The sequence below is a fragment of the Schistocerca serialis genome, chromosome 10 (assembly GCF_023864345.2).
Source record: "Schistocerca serialis cubense isolate TAMUIC-IGC-003099 chromosome 10, iqSchSeri2.2, whole genome shotgun sequence".
NCBI classification, from domain to species: domain Eukaryota; kingdom Metazoa; phylum Arthropoda; class Insecta; order Orthoptera; family Acrididae; genus Schistocerca; species Schistocerca serialis.
The window spans coordinates 52,639,382-52,661,547 of record NC_064647.1 but is presented as its reverse complement, the minus strand read 5'-3'; the positions used below and the strand labels follow the sequence as shown (position 1 = coordinate 52,661,547).

Genomic DNA, 22,166 nt, shown 5'->3' with positions numbered 1-22,166 from the left:
GAAGAGCAATGTAGAAGAAAGGATGAAGGCTGAGAAGTTGTCGGAGCTCAGCAAGATGGTGGAAAAAACCGCTGCAATTTCACTGGAGGATGGCATTGTCCATGGCTGAGAAAGGCGTGAAGGGACTGAGTAGGCAGATTACGCCGCTGGGTCACTTGCTGCCACCGGTTCAGTACCCACGCGAGTGACATCCATTGCATCCAAGGGTCTGGCGAGGTCCAGGTCTTCAGCAGACGCCAGAATCTCGACCTCATCCTCAGACGCTGAGCTTGTAGGAAGCGGTGGGACAAGTGCCACTGCAATGTCGGGATTCTTGGGAACGCTTTTGTTTTTCTGCTTCTCGGATTGTGCCTTCGGTGGTTCCAGCTTGGAGGGCTTCACTGGGTCAGTCTCAGGGACGGGTGATGACTGTGAGGCCCTACGACCAGCGACCCGTGGTTGTTTCAGCCACTTGCAGGTGTCTGCTTTTCCGCCAGTCGGAACTTGTGAAGGGAGGTCCCCAAGGGACTCCTTCCTGGCGAGAGGAGCTGAAGAAGTGACACTTCTCCAGCTGGGAAGGGGGAACTGATGTCCCCGATGGTTGGGGGGGGGGGGGGTGTTGCTCCTGAAGTAGATGGAGCAGGAGCAACAGGGAGTGAAGTGCCCCCCACAATCAAGGGGGCCAGTGGATTCTGACAGATCATAGAGCCAACCGTACGTAACGACATGGGAGATGGGAGAACCGTTGTTGCAGCAGCAGAGTAGGTTGACGTCATTGGCACAGGATGTAGCCTCTCATATTTCTGCTTGGCCTCAGTGTAGGTCAGGCAGTCCAGGGTCTTATATTCTATGATCTTCTGTTCTTTCTGGAATACCCTACAGTGCAGTGAGCAGGGGGAATGGTGTTCTCTACAGTGAACACAGATGGGAGGTGGGGCACATGGAGTATTGGGATGTGGAGGACGTCTACAATCTTGACATGTGATGCCGGAAGGACATCGGAATGACATATGCCCAAACTTTCAGTATTTAAAACACCGCATCGGAGGAGGGATAAATGGCTTCACATCACAGCGGTAAATCATCACCTTGACCTTTTCGGGTAAGACATCACCCTCGAAGGCCAATATGAAGGCACCGGTGGCTACCTGATTATCCCTCAGACCCCGATGGACGCGCCGGACGGAGTGAACACCTCGTCGTTCTAGGTTGGCGCGTAGTTCATCGTCTGACTGCAGAAGAAGATCCCCAAGGAATATAATACCCTGGACCATGTTTAGACTTTTGTGGGGCGTGATGGTAACTGAAACATCCCCCAACTTGTGACAAGCGAGCAACCTCCGTGACTGGGCAGTGGATGCTGTTTTGATTAGAACTGAACCAAAGCGCATTTTGGACAAACCCTCCACCTCCCAAAACTTGTCCTGTAAATGCTCCACAAAAAACTGAGGCTTAGTCGATATAAATGTTTCACCATCAACTCACGTACAGATGAGGTACCGGGATGAATAATCTGCACTGCCGTCTTCAGCCATACATTCCTCCGAAGGAGTGGCCAGGGAGGGAAATGATCTCGGATCATATTTCTTTCCATTGAGGTTAGTCCTCGATTGCCCTGATGCCACCCACTCCGACCAGGGGCCCTCCCGACGGGCGCCACAGCAAAGACCACCTGGCAGGATGGCCTTTGCCAGGAGTCCTGATGCCCCAGAGGGATAGGCATCTACTCCTCGGCATACGTGGGGAGGTAGCAGCTCAGGCATCAGCAGTGCGATCCCTGTGTAGTCAGAGGGCTACCACCAAGAGGGTACATGACGACCCCACCACAACGGAGTGGCTACCGTGCTGGATGTCGGGTGTCGAATATCCGTGTATATAAAGATGGAAGTGCACAATGGAGGGAATGTATGCTAGCCAGAACACACTGCAGCTGATGTGGCCGGAAGCTCGGTGTAAGTTCAAGTCCATGACAATACCGGGTGTGCCAGATCTTAGGGCAAGGAGGATATAGAATGCACCACGTAAGGCGTCCTTCCCCAAATGGTACGCACTAACGGAAGATTTTGAAATGGAGTGGTCAAACCCCTTAGGGGACCGTCACATTAAAGGCCGAAACAGTTGAGACTCCTTTTAGTCGTCTCTTACGACAGGCAGGAATACCGCGGGCCTATTCTTACCCCCGAACCCGCAGGGGGAGTTCCCATGGAAGCTGAAATGGACGTCGACGTGTGCAGTTCATCTGCAGATGTTCTGTTGAATGGCCGATCGAACAGGCAGGGGGTTGTCCAATGTAAGTTACCTGTGCGCGACAGCCGCCAATAACATACATACGAAGTTATATGATTTTTTAAGTCTACACGTACACTTCGCACGCCACTGATAATTTGGTAGCGATATGCACTCGACCATTTTTCATTTGTAACTGAGAAAACAGCGCCGTACAGTGACAGAGAACGTGCAATCAGATCATTAGGCCACTCAGGTGGCACATTAAATACCCTGACGGTTCTCACTCCGTATCCCCAAGGCACGATTTGGACATTACTGACACTGCCATCATTGTGACGAAATGGTCATGCTCCTCAACGAATTTCTCACAAGTGTCACTCTAAATAAGTTTGACAAATAACGAGTACTGCACAAAGTCCAACTGGAACGTGTCGACTATATCTTCAGGCAATTTCAAATCCTCAAAGATCCACTCGTGAATTTCAAACGCCGTCGGTCGCAAGGCAGCGCGATCGAAAACACACTGAACGCCGTTCGCTCTGTTAATTGTCGACATCGTACTTACAGCAGTTCTGCAGAAACAAACGTCACCAGCGCTCGCACACGATGCCCAGCTGTCCACCGCAGCACTGCTCGTGGCCCGCGCTACCGCCCGTCACCGCGCGGTGTGCTCTGGCCGAGTGCCTCACCACGCCTGTGACCAACTGAGCTACGCCCCCCGATGTCTGATGGTGCTACATACAGCCATATCAATGTCACAGACACTTGCAGTCCCATACTTCCGCAGACAAACACTAGTCTCAATGTGTCCGTGAGGGAGTCTTTCAGGTTTCCTGCATTTTCCATCGAATCGTAGTTGGCCACAATGAAAATGCCACGCACAACGTATAAAATAGGATTAGGCCACCGCTCTGAGTAAGGTGAACATATTGTCCGCTCTCTAGGCTTCATTGATGTTAAGCCGTTTTACGTAAGACAGTTTTGCCCTCGATGACACCTCAAGAACAGCCGGTCCTCTCATTTACGTCTTGCTCTCCTTACGTCAGTATACATCATATGAGTCTGTGATGCTGGCTTTGCAACATCTTGCGTGCCTGCAGGCTCTCAGCGACCAACACTTACCATCGACTGACCACCAAACATGCAGGCGCCGGGGCTTAAACCCGGGACCTTTCACGTGCAAAGCGAACGCTCTACCAACTGAGCTACGCCCCCCCTCCCCCCCCCCCCCCCCCCCCCCCCCCCAGCCCCAAGTGGAGCCAAGCCGCGCTGTTCTCCATTCTTTGCTACTGTGATGTGCACGGACACGTTGACTGGTTGGTTTGTAGGGGTTGAAGGGATCAGTGTACAAAGGCACGGACACGTGCATATACACAAGAATTCCAAGTAGTTTCGATGCCCTGGTATTACGACTACAAATCCCGACTGTTTTTAACGTCTTAAATTGAAAGGACAGTGACAAATTGCTCCGTTTTCATTCCTTGTCGACAATCACACAGCACCTGAGGTAACAAGCACATCTCAAGTCCCATTGTGCGCTCCACTGTTCATGCAAACTAACTGCCTCGCACTTTACTACTGTTACCACTCTTGTCGTACAACTGCAAAAGACTGGGCCGCAACAAGCTTCCGCGTCTTCATTGCACTGCGCATACTACGAAAAGGCAGATCTTTCCGACATGGGTTTGAGAATCTTGTGGAAACACTTGTACTGTTTCTAAATTAAGTGTGGGCGTGGGAGGAGGGTGCTTCCTGCGCATAATAGCAAGCTTGCCGATTGTGGCTGCTAATCGTCCCTATTGTTCAATCTGTATATCGAGGCAGCAATGATGGAAATAAAAGAAAAGTTGAGGAATGGAAGTGAAATTCAAGGTGAACGGATATCAATGATATGTTTCGCTGATGACATTGCTATCCTGAGTGAAAGTGAAGAAGAATTACATGACCTGCTGAATGGAATGAACAATCTAATCACTGCAAAATATGGATCTAGAATAAAACGAAGACGAATGTTATGAGAAGTGGTAGAAATGAGAACAGCGAGAAACTTAATATCTGGATCGATGGTCACGAAGTAGATGAAGTTAAGGAATTCTTCTACCTAGGCAGTAGAATAGCGGGTGACGGACGGAACAAGGAGGACATCAAAAGCAGATTATCATTGGCAAAAAAGGGCATCCCTGGCCAAGAGAAGTCTACTAATATCAAAGATCGGCTTTAATTTAAAGAAGAAATTTCTGATATTGTATATCTGGAGTACAGCATTGTACGGTAGTGAACAATGGACTGTAAGAAAACCGGAGCAGAAGAGAATCGAAGCATTTGCGATGTGGTGCTACAGACGAACGCTGAAAATTAGTTGGACTGATAAGGTAAGGAATGTGGAGGTTCTGTTTAGTATCGGCGAGGAAAAGAACATGTGGTAAACACTGATAAGGAGAAGGGACAGGATTATGGGACATCTGTTAGGACACGAGGGAATGATCTCCATGGTAATAGAGGGAGCTGTAGAAGGCAACCAGCAAATAATAGAGAAGGATGTAGGTTGCAAGTGGTACTCAGTGATGAAGAGGTTAGCACAGGAGAGGAATTCGTTGCGGGTCGCAACAAACCAGGCAGAAGACTGATGAACCCAAAAAAAAAAAAAAAAAAAAGCATAGGGACCGATGACCTCAGCAGTTTGGTCCCGTAGGAACTTACCACCACCATGAATTGTAAAGCACTCTGTCTTAAAAATTAACAAATCTGTAATTAATTAATTAATTCAAGAACGTGAGTTATGGAGCTAATACGCTGTGTTGGAGCACCAAGTGAGGAAATGAATTGGTGAGAGGTTGGAGCAGAATAGTTAGCTCGAGGTGGGAGATGTAATGGTCCTGGGGACGATTCTGAGAATTATACCGAGACGCCTTTGTTGTACAATTTGCATTTAATGAGGCGAAAACTTTACACACACTTTCCAACTCGTCAGTAATAAGTCACAATAGAGCAGCTGAAAAACAAACGAAAAATACCCCAGCTGTTTGCCACTGTTGGATGCCAGCATTGTGCAAGGCTCCAAAGAGTTAAAATTCTCTAATTTTTACAGCGAAGTTACGTCGCTTACATCGCGGCGGTGTCAACACGAGATGGACGCGAAGAATAACATTTCACGACTGTGGTCGTGTCAGGGGAAGAGGCAAAGTCGGCACCTCAGCAGGAATGCAGTGCGTCAGAGCAGCCGGACAGGATCACGTCACCTTCGTTACGCTGGAAGAACGCTGTAGCTAAGGCAACCACGCTTGCCAAGAACTTCTGCGAACCAGTCCTGTACTGCAACAAACTCGTTAAGCAAGCGCAGCAGAGTGGTTCAAATGGCTCTGAGCACTATGGGACTCAACTGCTGAGGTCATCAGTCCCCTAGAACTTAGAACTACTTACACCTAACTAACCTAAGGACATCACACACATCCATGCCCGAAGCAGGATTCGAACCTGCGACCGTTGCGGTCGCGCGGTTCCAGACTGTAGCGCCAGAACCGCTCGGCCACCAGCGGCCGGCGCAGCAGAGTGAGAACGGCTGATACCTCCATAGTATCACGACCGACGCGGCCATGACACGTGGTGTCGGGTGAACACAGGCCTCTACTTTAGCCACTACTTCGCTCCACAAATACCCCAGCATTTCAGCTCGTAAGGCAGGCAGTCCGACGAATCGACGGTGTACGTAATGTTCGCAGTCGATTCCCTGATTACAGTAAAGAGATGTACTGGACACGTCTGTTGTGGATTTCCTCTCAGATTTACTCGCATGGTGGCCCAGTGTCGAAAACTAAACACAGAGCAAATACGAAAACAGGAGGAAGGTGTATTGAACTGTGAAAAAAGAAGTGAAAGTCAAACAGTAAATTGTCTAGGTTCAGGATGTGCAACATAGTGAGACCTGGAAGCGTCGTGGCTGTGTGGCCCCGTGTTGGACTGCAGAGTGGGAGGTTCGTGTTGAAATCTCCCTCGTGCCCCTTTCTTTTTCACAAACCTATGAACAGCCTGTCAGGTCACTGACGTGTTTGTTCTCAATCCGTAGTCTTGGCAGTTCCCATTGGTTATAGAATATGAGTCCTGTGGTCAGAAAATATTACGTCGCAAGCAAATACGGTGGGAGCAGGCGTGATGCCTTATAGACCTCTTACAGAAGTCAAAACAACAAATAAGTAAGTGTGAACCATGTTGCAACGAAGGAAATGGAGAGTACACACTTCAGAAAAATTAAAAACATATGTTTTTATAGAGCACGAGGAAAATTGTGTGATTTTCAAACTGTTGCGTCATTTGTTGCAGCTTATGTGGCAGACTTATATTTTTATCAATTCTTTGGGAGTGATAACATTGACATTCATAAGAACACACAAATCGTGCAAGGAGGCGTATAAATTAGGTGCTTCGGAAAGAGATTCCTATCAAATGACACACAGTGTGGTACCAATGTCGTGTGTAAGACACCAGGATTCGGTTGACCTGTTATCGAGCGTTTGCTGCGGTTTCCAATCGGGAGCCACTTTCTTTCGGGCACTAAAAGAAAGAAAATCTGTCCTTTTTTCGCAGTTCAGTATGCCTAGCAGCGTGGTCTGAGGCGCGTTGCAACGGTTCTCGCGGCTACCCCCGTCGGAGGTTGGAGTCCTCCCTCGGAGATGGATGTTTGTGCTATCAAATGGTTCAAATGGCTGTTACCACTATGGGACTTAACATCTGTGGTCATCAGTCGCCTAGAACTTAGAACTACTTAAACCTAACTAACCTAAGGACATCACACACATCCATGCCCGAGGCAGGATTCGAACCTGCGACCGTAGCGGTCACGCGGTCCCAGACTGAAGCGCCTAGAACCGCACGGCCACACCGGCCGGCTGTGTGCTATCCTTTGCCAAAGTTAGTTTAGTTTATATTAAGTAGTGTGTAAGCCTAGCGAACGATAACCTCAGCAGTTTGGTTCCATACGAAATTACCACAAATTTCCAACTTTCAGTACGTCTCCTTCGTGTTTTTATGCTTGATCTGTGTTCACTTTTTGACGGGCTATCTGTTACGGTGCTCGCTTATTTCCAAGTCCGTATCGATCTTAGTGTTGAGTTTTCCCTCAGACGGAGCTTTGGCGTTAGGCGGTTGTTTCCGTGTGTGATCGCTGGCCAGAGCTTAGCTGGAGGCGTGTGGGGAGGTAAGAGGTGGCTGCCTTGGCGTGGAGACAGTTCGGCTGGGCTGGGTTTGTTTGCGTCTGGACGCCGAGTGGGGCCCGATGGGAAGACCGGACCGTGATTTTACGGTTAATAGTGTGGACAGCGGCGTGGTGTGCCGTTTAACTTGATTCGCAAGAGGAGCAAAATCTCGCCTGTTGTAGTTTGTCGAGCCTGAGTTTGAAATACCTTCTATGTGCGGCGGGATGTCATTTCGTCCTCCTGTCTCTCCGTCGCTGGGATTACTATCCTCGTTTACCGTCCCACGGATGTATATCGATGGGGTACGCTGCTCTCCGTACTCTACTAGACGCTGGTGATGGAAGTGCGTCGTTCAGCGGCACGTTAGTCTGGGTGCTTTATGTCTGATCTTTGAGTGCACAGTCCTCGAGTGGCACTGCTTAGAGTTTGCCTTGCGCAGTTAGACTGGGGTTTATTTTGTCTTGTGGTGCTTCCGCTTTCCGTTAACGAAGGTTAAGCTTGATTCGGCACTCCGTGCGACGCTTGGCACCTCAGCAGGCGGGTCGGAGCCACCTTCGCGACTAAACGGAAGCCTTTGGACTGAGAGGTCTTGTGTTTTGCATATTGTTCATAAATTGTTGTTTTGGTATTAAGTTGGCTGAGGTTTCTTATGGATTTCCCGCCATTTGGTCTATTGTCCGGCCCGGGCTAGGTCTCGTTATTTTAAAAATCGGTCCTTGTTTTGGCTTAGTACGATTTTGGTTTACTGCCTGGTGGTTCTCGTAGTACGCCGGGTCGCTGTGGTTGTGTTGCATTTTGTATGGGGCTGTGTGCTCGGAGCCGTGGAGTGCCATTTGTGTGAACTGCTTCACTGGGGAGTACTGATCGGGCCATTCTTGGTCCTCTGCTATATGAAATGATTTTATTATTATTTTAAAGTAACATTATCACTTAAATTATTTAATTCTTGTTGCGTTAATTGCAACTTGGGTACTGAGAAATTCAGTAGTGAAATTGCGGAAGATTTAATAGTGGCACATGCCCCTTTACCTGTTCCGTAATCTGTTAATTACCGAAAGACCTTAAGCTCATAGTAATAGTAATGTTTCGATAACGTATCGTATCGCAGTTGCTTAACCTGGCTCTCTCAACACGAAAACACGTGGTTTTCAATCTCAAAATAGTGTTTTTTTTTTTTAATTTGCTGATCACTGGTGTGCTGTTCCAAGTATTAGAATGTTTCAGGTAGTTGTTACTCGGGTGGGACGCGCGGAACCGAAACGGAGAGAGTAGTTGCGTGCCTTACGTGTCCGTTGTTGGCGCGGCCTGGTGTCCGTTGTTTGTTTTGGTGCACCTGAGTTAAGTGTTGTGTTGCCTCCTCCCTTGCGACCCCGTCGTGTTCTTCTCATAAACATTTCCTTCAAGAAATTTTAGTTAATTTTATGCTAGTATTATTTTAATTTCTTAAATTGGTAAAAGTGTGCGGCCTTCTTTATGCACACTGTTTGTCATAGCGGAGTTGATATGCCATTGTAATTTCTTAAAACTCCATTGTGTGTGCCCTTCGTGATACATATTGCTTGTCATAATAGATTTGAGTATGCCAATTGTAATGTCTCATATATCATGATGTGCGTGTGTAATGGTGCAATAAATGGAAGATTGTTATTTCTGTTTTTGGCGCCCTTCATGCCCCCTTTCTTGTCCCTATTAGTACGCTATTCTTGTACTTGTGTTGGTAAGGCACATCACTATCCACTGGGCGATCTTACCACTGAATGGGAGCGGGGTGCGATGGGGAGTTTGCCACGGCAGCAACGACATCCGCTGCGGGGGAGAGATGGCCACCTCGCCATCGCCGCCAGTCTCAGAGTTGGACAGCGCAGTCCGCCGCTGCCGCGGACAGGTGTTCCCTGTCGCCCCGGGTCAGGGCACCAGCGGTCCTCGTGCCTCGCCGGGGAGTGTCTTGGGTCCGGCACAGGCGCCGCCCCCCGCAGCGGCCGGACAGGAAGGGGCGCGCGGCTGAACGACGCTTACGGCGCGAGTCCTCGGCGGTCATCGACGGCCGATGTCGACAGCGAGTCGAAGACACTTCTGAACTTCCTGTCAGTGAGTCTATCGGAGACAACAGACCACCACCATCCTTCCGAGGAAAACTGGGAGAGTGCATCCTGACACAGAACCACATCTCTCCTTTCCAGCTCCCAACATTCCCCTCTTGCACCAATGACAAGTATACGTTATCTCAACAGCCATAATTTTTCGCCGTTTTGAAAATTATAACAACGAGGTTTCTTATTTTATAGTAATGTTTCGATAACGTATCGTATCGCAGTTGCTTAACCTGGCTCTCTCAACACGAAAACACGTGGTTTTTACTCTCAAAATAGTGTTCTCGTCCCAAATTTGCAATATACACATTCGTCTCTTTTATTTAGTTTGACTAATATTGGAAGAGCAGTTGAACGGAATGGACAGTGTCTTGCAAGGAGGATATAAGATAAACACCAACAAAAGCAGAACGAGGATAATGGAATGTAGTCGAATTAAGTCGGGTGATGCTGAGGGAATTAGATTAGGAAATGAGACACTTAAAGTAGGAAAGGAGTTTTGCTATTTGGGGAGCAAAATAACTGATGATGGTCGAAGTAGAGAAGATGTAAAATGTAGACTGGCAATGGCAAGAAAAGCGTTTCTGAAGAAGAGAAATTTGTTAACATCGAGTATAGATTGAAGTGTCAGGAAGTCGTTTCTGAAAGTATTTGTATGAAGTGTAGCCATGTATGGAAGTGAAACATGGACGATAAATAGTTTGGACAAGACCAGAATTGAAACTTTCGAAATGTGGTGCTATAGAAGAATGCTGAAGATTAGATGGGTAGATCACATAACTAACGAGGAGGTATTGAATAGAATTGGGGAGGAGTTTGTGGCACAACTTGACAAGAAGAAGGGACCGGTTGGTAGGACATGTTCTGATGCATCAAGGGGTCACAAATTTTGCATTGGAGGGCAGCGTGGAGGGTAAAAATCGTATATGGAGACCAAGAGATGAATACACTAAGCAGATTCAGAAGGATGTAGGCTGCAGTAGGTACCGGGAGATGAAGAAGCTTGCAGAGGATAGAGTAGCATGGAGAGCTGCATCAAACCAGTCTCAAGACTGAAGAACACAACAACAACAACAACAACAACAACATTGGCGCTCAACTCTCGGTGACACGAATACAGTGATTTAACAGCGTCTTAACTCCACAAACAATTTTAGTATATACGTTATACCCGCAGTATGTAAAAAGGAAATAGAGATTTCGTGACATCAACTGTGTAGTCCTCTTACTTTCGCATTTTTATCGGACATTATTACTTTCTCAAACTACGCTATCTGCTTATCAAACAAAAGAAACACCCGAAATTAGTGACCATATGCATCAACTATCTACTTGATATAACACGTAAACACCAGAAAGAAGAAAGGGCAGCTATTGGTTCGCGATATGTGAGTGAACTGACCACTTCACTAATTCCTAGTATCTGTGTTAGTATGTCTGCATTGCCCACGGTCTGCTCCTTGTATACTTTGCAGAGGCAGTCTGCAGTGGCTGCTTCTGCTTGTTAATGTATAACTTGCTTCATTTTTACATCCATAAAGTGTCTTATAACACGGTGTGTAGTCGAATGGATGATTCGCAGACACAACTCACTTGTGCTAGATCCACAGTGTGACCGAGATGACAGGAAATATGTAGCAAATGGCAGAAAGTGTTTACGATTCTTCCCTCCCGCCGGCTGCATACGTGCTAGAGAGTCCCCACCGTCTCAGTGAGAGAGTGTGATCCTTCTGTAAAGTGCACCAGGCCGAGAAAGTCACTGACACACAGTACGAACTTGCTACCTGGTACTCGGGAAGGAAAGAGACAACCACGAGGTCGGACTATGGAGTCTGGCCATGAGGCTCCACAGAAGCAAGTATGGGGGGTACGGCAACAGGGAAAGAACAGTGTGGACATACAGGTGTCTGCTACTTACGTATGCTGTTGTTAATTTTACATGTGGAATATTACTGTGGCGCAATTTTATAAATAAAGGTATGATTCCTTTAGAAGCGATCAACACTTAGGTGGATTCCAGGATTGGCTGTGCAGCATCACATTGTAATATCCATGATTTCAGTTGATTACAATACTCGATTGCTCCCATAGAACTTACCACAAATTTCAACATTTACAATACTCGAGGTAAAAAAAAAACTGTAGCAACTTCCACTGTGTAAATTACGTTGATTTTTTTTTTTTTTTTTTTTTTTTGCTATGGCTTTCCACTGACCTACAAGAATAACAAATAGTCGAAAATATTTAGGAACACAAAAAGATAGTCATCGACTTACTGACACTAAAAGCGTGCAGGCACGTCACTTCCACTCTGAGCGCGATGCCTAAATTTCAGAGGGAGGACTCAAGGCCGGGCCACATGGCACTGCAGTATGTTGTGACACCACCACTGCGCAGTGCAGCAGCCAATACAGCGAGCCCAGCCAGCTGAGCCCAGCCAAGCTGAGCCAAGCCCAGACAATCCAAGCCCACCCGAGACAAACCGAGCCCAGCTGAACTAAGCCCATCCGAGCCGAGCAGAGCTGAGCCTTGCTGAGCCATATCAAACTGAACTCCAGAAGAGTCAAGCCAAGCCGAGCCCAGCTGAGGTCAGTGGAGCTGAGCCAAACCAAGCTGAGTTGAGCTGAGCTGAACCAAGCCAACCTGAGCCAAGCCAAGCTGAGCCACGCTCAGCACAGCTGAGTCCAGCCAAGCTGGCCCAGTTGAGTCCAACTGAGTGGAGCTGAGCTCAGCTGAGCCAATACAAGTTGAGCCAAGCCAAGCCGAGCCAACCCTGCCGAGACCAGCTGAGCCCAGCTGTATGAAGCCAAACCTAGTCAAGCTGAACCAAGTCAAGCCAAGCTCAGCCTAGTCGATCCCAGCAGAGCCAAGCCAAGCTAAGACTAGCCCCTCTGAGCTGAGCAGAGCTGAGCCCAGTGAAGTCAAGCTGAGGCAAGCTGGTCGAGTCAAGCCAAGGCGAGCCGAGCTGATGTGACCGAGCCCAGCTGAGCTGAGGTGAGCAGGGCTGAGTCAATCCCAGCTGAGCTGAGCTGGGTCCAGCCAAGCCCAGCCAAACCAAGCCAAGCCAATGCCTGCAAAGCCGAGCCAAGCTGAGTCCAGCTGAGCGAAGCAGAGCCAAGCCGAGCTGAGCCAGCCTGAACTGAGCTGAGCTGAGAAAATCTGGGCTGAGCAAAGCCTAATCATGCCCCTAAAGCTGAGCCAATTGCAGCCAAGCTGAGCCAAACCGAACTGAGCCCAGATGATCTCACCTGAACCCAGCTGAGCCGAGCGTTGCTGAGCCAGGCTGAGCCAAACCAATCCAAGCCTACCAGGACTAGGTGACCTGAGCTGGCATCTGCCTGGCAGTGATGCAGTCTCTGAGTATCTGGTGGTGGGATACAGTCAATGTCTCTCACAGTGTCGCTGAGGACTTTCGAGAAAGTAAAACCAAACTGCTGTTTTCTCTAATACTTTGTGCTAAAGGTGATGATCTGTTATCTATTTTGTGTCAGGCTTTTACTATGATGTCATCTCACCTGCAAGCAACAACATGTAATGGTGTAAGTTAAAATTACCTCACATGATAGCAGCACAGGGTAATTCGTTTTCATATCTGAATTTGGGAGGCAGGTAGGAAACTGGAGACAATATAATCTTTCGTAGTTCTGCATTTTCTGTGCAGGGCAACTCACCTAAAAACTTGAGCCAGAGCTATTACGAAAATGGACTTGCAGACACATGTCACATTGTTAGCGAGCCAACTGCATACAAGGGGAGGCCACTACGTTGGGATCACGGATTTACTGCAGACTTTGTAAACCTTTAGTGGGCCACTGAAACAACGTAATGTGCATGTAGTAAGGTGCACTACTCTGGCAGTATTAAGGAAATCGCAAGAGAAGTTTTATGTGTTTGTGTTGTAACTGATGTATATGGGTGAAGACGGAGAAAAAATTTCTGTGGAGCTTAATGATGAGTTGAAGATTATTTTACCGACAGATATTCCAAATTAATTACTGTTTGGGATTCTCAGTTATCTGAAAACGAACAAACGAAAATGAAATATGAAGGAATGAAGAAACTTAATAATTAGTTTTTATGATACTGAATTCACAATGTGAAAATTTTGATAGAGAATTTATTCATTTATTTACTTGTTATGTTCACCATAATTCATTTTATTTATTTTCTTACATTCACCTTTTATAAAAAATATTAAATCTTATTTCCTCTTGTTCACCTTTTGTTTGAAAAAATTAATTGTTTTAAAAATTGGTGAATGTGATACAAAAAACATTTATTTTTATTAATTTTTCTAAGGAATTAACGCTACTGGCCAATTGCTACACCACGAAGATGACGTGCTACAGACGTGAAATTTAACCGACAGGAAGAAGGTGCTGTGATACGCAAATGATAAACTTTTCAGAGCATTCACACAAGGTTGGCGCCGGTGGCGACACATACAACGTGCAGACATGAGGAAAGGTTCCAACCGATTTCTCATACACTGAAAGGTGGCTACACTGAGCCGCTGCGCCAGAGATTGCGCCAAAGAGTATTATTCAGCCGCCTCCACTGGCAGAGTACTTGGGGAGAGCTCGTAGTAGAAAGTGCCTGTCGAGGACTCGTAGTAGTCAGTGCTTGTTAAGAACTCGTAGCAGGGAGTGCTTGCTGAGATGTGATACTAAATAGTTCTTGTTGAGATGTGATAGTAGCGAGTCGGTGTGGGGAGATTGTAATGTTTAGAGTGCCTTTCATCAATATAAACGAAGGTAAAAAAAAAAAAAAAAAAAATTTTTTCCTTTTCTCTCTCATTATTTCAGTGTCCTGAATAATGTGTCATTACAGGGTCAGTCAACAAAGCATCTGGCTTGTGTTCTTGTATTAGAGTGTAATTCTGCTTTCTTTACGCAATTATAGTATTTCTATTTTTTTTAAATTACTTCAGTATAAACGATATTTAAAATTTCTTGTCTTGTTGAAGAAGAACCGTGCCAGATGTGTACGTTGAGTCACACTCCCACACACAGAACAATTACACTTGTGCTTTGGTTTCGTAGGTTTTATAGTTGCTGGGGACTTAATTAATTAATTGTGTTAACAGAAAATTTTCATTTCATTCTTTGTTGTTCTATGCAGTCAGATTGCGTAATAATACTAGTTAGGGCCAACCGTTTACGAGACTTGCGTAATCGGACATGCAGCTACTAAAAAAATTTAAATTATTTTCATTTATTTAATTAAGCCCCCATGCACGTGGCGACCGCTGCTTCGGATCGTCCCTTGGAATCTTCTGATTGTAAAAATAGTAGACAGTAGTATTGTTGGAGTAATTTGTAGTTTAGTAATTGTAGTCTATATTGCATGTGTAGATTTGGTAATTGGCATTCTTCTAATGGTATTTTTCAAAATTTAATTTTTATTGCCTTGTATACGCGTTTCACAATTTAGTGCAATTATTTCAATTGTTCGTTAATCGTGTTTGAAGGAAACATTTCGTGTGAATGGTATTGTTGGAGATGAGGAGTCACTGTGTGTAATTTTCGTACAGTGACGAGTTTTGTATGTTTTGTAAATGATTACGCGATCGATGAAAAAGGCGAAAATGATGAATAGTGAGAATGACGAAATTGTTAACATGGCGAACTCGCCAACAGAGGAAAACAGTATGATGGATAATGAAGTGGAAAACAATGTAATAAGTCGGGAAGATAGTCCGGAACCATTTCAAAATTTTTCTCAATCAGAAAATTCACAGAATACGAGATTAACGATAGAAGATTCTGGAATAGTATCGAACACAGATAGCTTTACAGCTATGACGAAGGAAACTGGTTTTGCGGGAAATGTTGGGGGCGAAAAGAATTTCGAACAAGTTAATATGGAGCAGTTGATGGGTGCAATATTAAATTTGGGATCACAAATGGGAACAATTAAAACAGAGATGGGAACAATGGAAACACGGTTTAGATCTGAATTAAAAACACAGATGGGAACAATGGAAACATGGTTAGACTCACTGGGATCACAAATAGGAACAATTAAAACCGAGATGGGAACTTTGGGATCTGAATTAAAAACTGATATGGGAACACTGGAAACACGGTTAGACTCACGAATAGGGACATGTTTTAAAAATATGAAAGATGAGTTAAAGAAAGAAATCGGAGAAGAAGTACAACCGATTTTGAATGCTCACAATAATAGATTAGTTGCAGTAGAGATTAGACAAAGGGAACAGGATAGAGAACAGGAAGAAAGAGATCGCGTGATAGTACAGAAATTTTCAGAGTTAAATTTACAACGTGCAAAAGATAAGGAAGAAGTATTTGAGAGAATCGAGCAATCCGTACCAAATGACAGATTAAATAACCTAACACAACAATATGAACAGCTAACTACCAAATGTGTCAATACTGAAACCAGAGTCGCGACACTTACGGAAGACGTAAATAAACAGAAAGAACAATTAGGTGACTTATCGGAAAGAGTTGAGGAAATTTCAGATAAACTGACAAATCTTAGTTTAAGTGGGGACAGAGATTCAGATGATACAGCACCATTGCCATTTGCAGAAACCGAAGAATACCAGAACATAAATAAACATGTTGAAAATCAGGGAAAATTTAATGAACGCGTGAAAAGGGAATTTGAGGCATTAAAAAAGCAAGTCAAACAGATTGAAGGCGAAATCGTAGGAAAAGACGGCAAAAGAAATTTAGAATCACAGATACCAGAGGGGTTTGAAGAAAATAATTTGTTTCATTTACGGGATGCAACAAGAGAGCGCCAGGCGCGTGAATTTAACAATAATCGTCATTGTGACTGGGACAGACGCGGTAGGTCTTTGTCGCCACGAGGCGAAAACTTTGACTATAAACACTTTTTGACTGTTCGGAAATTTAAGATCTTCCGCAATTCTAAGAATGACATACATCCATGTGCATGGTTAGATCAATTTATGTACGCACTCCCGCCAAATTTGCCCCTAAGTCACAAACTGGAAATTATGTGCGGCTATTAATGTCCTCAGGGGATTCACTACACTAAGTGAATATGTGCCGTAGCGAGCATAGGGCCCCGAGCTGTAGTGGTGCTGTTTCTCTTTTAGTTTTCTGTACCGCTGCCTACTCTTTTACTATTCTTTACATCTGTCAAAAACCAACTCTTCGACTATCAATCTATCTAGAGAGTAAGTAAACAATAACCGGATATGACGATTTTACCTAAATGTGATTTTGGAATTTACCGTTTGGACTTACTATATTTTCTGCAGCATTCATTCGTAGCTTAAATGAAATTTTACCTGTTTATTTTCGTAACAATATTACTTCATTTGTTGACGATATTCTTATTGCTAAATGTTCTTGGAGTGAGCACAACAAAATTTTGGATTCATTGTTACGTATTTTTGCTAGAGTTGGCATTACAGAGAACTTGGAAAAATCTGAATTTGGTCGTTCACAGGTAAAATTTCTCGGTCACGTGATTTCTACAGAAGGTATTCTTCCTGATCCAGAAAAATTAGACGCTATTCGTAACTATGCTGTTCCTACCACAAAACGTGATGTTCGTAGTTTCCTTGGTGTCTGTAATTTTCTTAGACGCTTTGTTAAATTGGACGATTTGGCCACACCTCGTTTATGTGAACTATCCGGAAAGAATTCTAATTGGTGTTGGGATGAGGAAGCTCAGTCAGAATTTGAACAACTTCGTGATGCTTTAGTTGCTGCTCCACTTCTTTCACATCCGGATTTATCTAAAGATTTTTGTTTGGCGACGGACTCATCATACAAGGGCCTAGGGGCACACTTATTTCAAGAGATAGAAGAAGACGGCGTTGTAGTACAGAAAACTATTGCATTTGGAAGTCGTGTTCTTTGTAAATCAGAAAATAATTATTCGATTACGGAACTTGAAGCTTTGGCTGTTGTTTGGGCTTTTACAAAATTTCGCACATTTTTGTTTGGCAGACATACTAAGGTTTATACCGAACATCGAGCTCTGGAATTTCTTATGTCGACAAAATTAACTCGTGGCAGATTGTCACGATGGGCGTTGTACCTACAGGAATTTGATTTTAGTATTGTTTACATACAGGGTTCTTCAAATATTGTTGCTGATGCTTTATCACGTGCACCTATGGGTTTGAAACAAAGTGCTGAAGCGGACTGCAAGGAAAACAATTATTGTTTGATGTATATTCAAGGTGTTGCGTTTGAGAACTTTATTTCGTCTTCGCTCCAGGACATCGCTAAGGAGCAAAATAAGGATCCAATCTGGAAGGATATTAAGGAGAAGTGGAGGAGAAAGGAAAGCGTAGCGATTAGACAGCATTATTTAGTTCGCAATGACATTCTTTTTAAACGAAAATCGGTAGACAACTCTGTTTGGTTAGTTTGTATTCCTGATGAGTGGGTTAATAAGCTGATTTGGTATACGCATTTCAGTTATGCACACTTTGGTCCCAGAAAATGTTTTCATAAATTACGGGAAAATTGTTACTTCAGTAATATGGAAAAACGTATTCGATTTGTTCTTGCCAAATGCAAATTATGTCAAAAGGCTAAGCCGCCAACAATTTCTCACAGAGCACCGTTGTTTCCTATCATTCCAGCGAAATTAAAGGACATGGCTGCAGTCGATTTGTTCGGTCCAGTGGTTCGTTCTACTAATGGTTTTGCGTACATTTTCGTAGCAGTGGAGTTGACATCAAAATATGTGTGTTTTACACTGTTACGCAAAGCAACAGCTCGTTCAGTATCTAATGCTTTCATTAACCATTTTCTTAAAGAAGTTGGTCATGTTGATAAGGTTATATCAGATAATGGATCACAGTTTCGTTCTAAAATTTGGCTTCGTAGTCTACGGCGTCGTAAAATTAAACCAATTTTCATTTCACTTTTTCACCCTCAATCTAACGCTTCAGAGAGATGGATGAAAGAAATCAATAAATTGTGTCGTCTTTATTGTCATCAGAATCACAGAACTTGGGATCAGTATCTTCATATTTTTCAAAACATTCTGAATGAACTTCCTAATGATTCAACTTCTTTACCGCCTATACTGATATTAAAAAACAAAGCACTGACAAATCGCATATCTGAAATCGTTCCTTTTCCGCCTTCACGGAAACTGCGGCATTCTGAAGTTGTGAACATGGCTCTGCAAAATATTGCATCTGCGGCTGCTAGAAGAGAGAAATCAGCTAAGCGTCCTGGTCGTTTAAAAATCTTTTCAGTTGGTCAGAAGGTAATAATTAAGTCTCATCGTTTGTCTTGCAAAGGAAAGGGCTTGTGTCGCAAATTTTTTCTGCTTTATAACGGTCCATATAGAATTCGCAAAATTATTCATGACAACACTGTCGAAGTAGAAACTCTTAAATCACGACGCTCTAAGGGAATACATCATATATCTAACGTTAAAATTTTTGTGGAATGATATACTTTTGAAAAATTTTTGTGAAATGACATACTTTCGAGAAACCAACAGTTTACGTAAACACGCAGAGAATACAAGGATACCGCGCTGTGTTTTGGCGCGCGGCATATACTCAAAGCAACAGTCAAGTCTGCGCGCCGCACAAGGCAGTCGTTGACCGCAAACAATTGCTTCCTACGTCACGCGCCTACAGCTGATCGAGCGCTCAGTGCGAATGCACTGACAGCCGTAAACAAATACACAGTTTAATTTCTCCGATTAAATTCAGTATAAAGCTATAGTGACTTGATGAATTATGTTATTAACATTCAGTATTTTTCAGGATACGGTTCTATAAAATATTTAAGAACTTCAGGTAAATTCTGTGCGTGTCCGACGTTAAGACGACTTGCTATCGAGAAAATTTCAGAAAGAATGTGATTTCCAAGAAGAAACTAATAAACTAAAAAGGTAACTATTAATTGAGTTTATTTTTCAGGTAACATATTTCCACTTAGGTACGTACTTTAGACGTAATTTGCTGCTCGCGATTACGTGATTCATACTTTGTGCTAATTTCATGTTCTATGAATTTACTTGTGAAGCGACGTGCTTGCGTACATTAACTGATTTTGACAATGATTGATGATTGAATAGGGTTGTTATTTGTACATATTATGCATCGCTTGGCTGCACTGCTTTTTCCCTGATGTCATATTTTTTAATTATGTGCCTGCTGTGCTTATTTATTTAAATTATAATTGTAACCTGATTAATTGTGCTGACTGTGATTATGTATGTAAGTTATACTTTGTGATTTATCTGCTTGCGCCTTCATGTTTACTTATTAAGATGACATATGAACGTTTATTGCTTATGCTGATATGATGTTAATGAACTGTTTATTACGTAAGATATATGTTTACTGCTATGCGTATGGATTGCATGTTTATACATTTCTGTTTGTCGTCACAACTACTCTTTAATTTAGTATATAGAAATGCTGATATACTGTGTACAAACAGAGAGTTTAGGTCACACGATTGGATTAATTATAGATTGTTCGCTTGGCAGAGCCTCGTTGTAAGGATTGTGCTGCATCCACTTGTTGACATTATGTTATCCACTGGTATATTTACTCGCTATTGCTTGTTTTGCTTACGCTCAGTGCCTTATATTTTTAAGATAAGAAAATGAACTGCTATAATCCGACGAACGACATTAGTACAAGAAACTTCATAGAAGTCACATGAGCTGGAGGTTTTATGAAAGCTGTATAAATTTATGCTAATAGGAAGGAAGCTACCGACATGACATACCGAAACTAGGTTCAGACCATTGACAGTTATTACACTGCATTTTTCGTGAGCAATTGAAATAGGAAGTGACACTTGACACAAGAAATACTCCACATGTTTGCTTCTGTTTGCCATAATTCTTGAAGTGGTGTACACACTGTGAAATATTATGATCATTCACACTCCGTAATCGTACTTAATTACTGAGAGTTATTCGAACTAAGTCTGTTAGAGGTCATGTATGCATTTCTTTTGTTTATAATTCACAATGAGTAGAAGATTTGAGTCAGATGGATTACACAGAGGTTGTGTGTTGACAATGTGTCTTCGGATTGTATGGGATGATGAGGTTTGCATTAGGATTTTATCTGTACTTGTTTGAGGAGACTGACTAGAGGAAAGAGTTGTTTTGGAAGTGAGATGATATTGGCAATAAGGTTTATATGTGTCGACGTATTGAGGAGATATTATTGAGGTATTGAGATTATATGAAGTTGATGATTATTGGAGTTTCGGTGGACAAGAGGTAAGGTAAATGATATTGATGATAAGATTTATATGTATCGACGTAAGCGGTATTATTGAAGTATTGAGATTATGTGATGCTGATGATTATTGGAGTTTTGGTGGATAAGAGGTAAAGTAAGTGAGGTGCATATTTTTTGTTGGTCTATATGGAACAAGGAGGATGAAGATGGCAGACTAGAACACTCAAGTAGAAGGAAGATAGTCTATACACACACTTTGTTAAATCACTAAGCAGTATATACTTTTCTTTGGAGAGAGGAAGTAATTGCATATCTTGGCTCACTGACAGTTGTTCAGCAACCGTACATTTTGATCTGGCTTGGCAAACATTGGTCTTGACATGATGACTATGACGTTGACTTAACTATTATTGACTGTTATACATTGCTGCCACTACTACTTGATACACATGATGAACATCAAATTTTGACAGAATTACATTTACACAGTTAACACTATTCAATTACACAGTAGTACTTAATGTGGATGAAAGATGAGTGAGTGTGTTTTGTGTGTTTTCCTTTCCTAATCCTACCCACCTATCTCCTAAATATTATTTTATTTGTTTATAGTGGCTTGCACTGACACCCATAAATATTATAGGTTTACTGGTATTTGTGTATTTGTAATAGTTAATATGACAATTATCTGATATCATTTGTGTGTTTATTAGAATTTGTATGTTTAGTGTAAGAGCATTGTAAAAGCATTTGTATGTGCATTCAAACTATTGTTCATGCCTGAACTGTCTGATTAGTGATGGTGAATATTATGAACTGTTACCTGCACTTTTTCAACATAATGGGTGCCACTTAGAAATGTTTAATTTCTGCTGATGAACTGTGTGATCAGTGATAGTAAATATTATGGACTGTTACTTGTACTTTTTCTACATGATTGGTGCCACTAGGACATGTTTAATTTCTGCTTATAAACTCTGATGAGCAGTGTGATCAGTGATAGTGAATATTATGGGCTGTTACTTGTACTTTTTCTACATGATTGGTGCCACTAGGACATGTTTAATTTCTGCTTATAAACTCTGATGAACAGTGTGATCAGTGATAGTGAATATCATGGACTGCTCTCTGGACCTGCTCAACATTACTGGGTGCCACTGATGGACTGTTTTTTACTGAAATTATGTCACTTGTTGCTGTCTGCACCTGTCAACATTGCTGAGTGCCACTGATGGACTGTTTTTTTTACTGAAATAATGTGACTTGTTGCTGTGTGTACCTGCTCAACACTACTGGGTGCCACTGATGGACTGCTTCTATTGAAATGATGTCACTTGTTGGTGTCTGCACCTGTTCAACATTACTGGGTGCCACAGATGGAACTGCTTCTACTGAAATAATGTCACTTGTTGCTGTCTGCACCTATTCAACATTACTGGGTGCCACAGATGGAACTGCTTTTACTGAAATAATGTGACTTGTTGCTGTGTG

At 43.4% G+C, this 22,166-nt stretch overlaps 1 non-coding gene across 1 annotated transcript; it reads right to left on the bottom strand.

Moving 5' to 3' along the window:
• Positions 1 to 3,350: 3,350 nt before the first annotated feature.
• Trnaa-ugc (transfer RNA alanine (anticodon UGC)) lies at positions 3,351 to 3,423 on the bottom strand. Its single transcript has one exon. It is a non-coding gene; the product is annotated as a tRNA-Ala (tRNA).
• Positions 3,424 to 22,166: the final 18,743 nt, after the last annotated feature.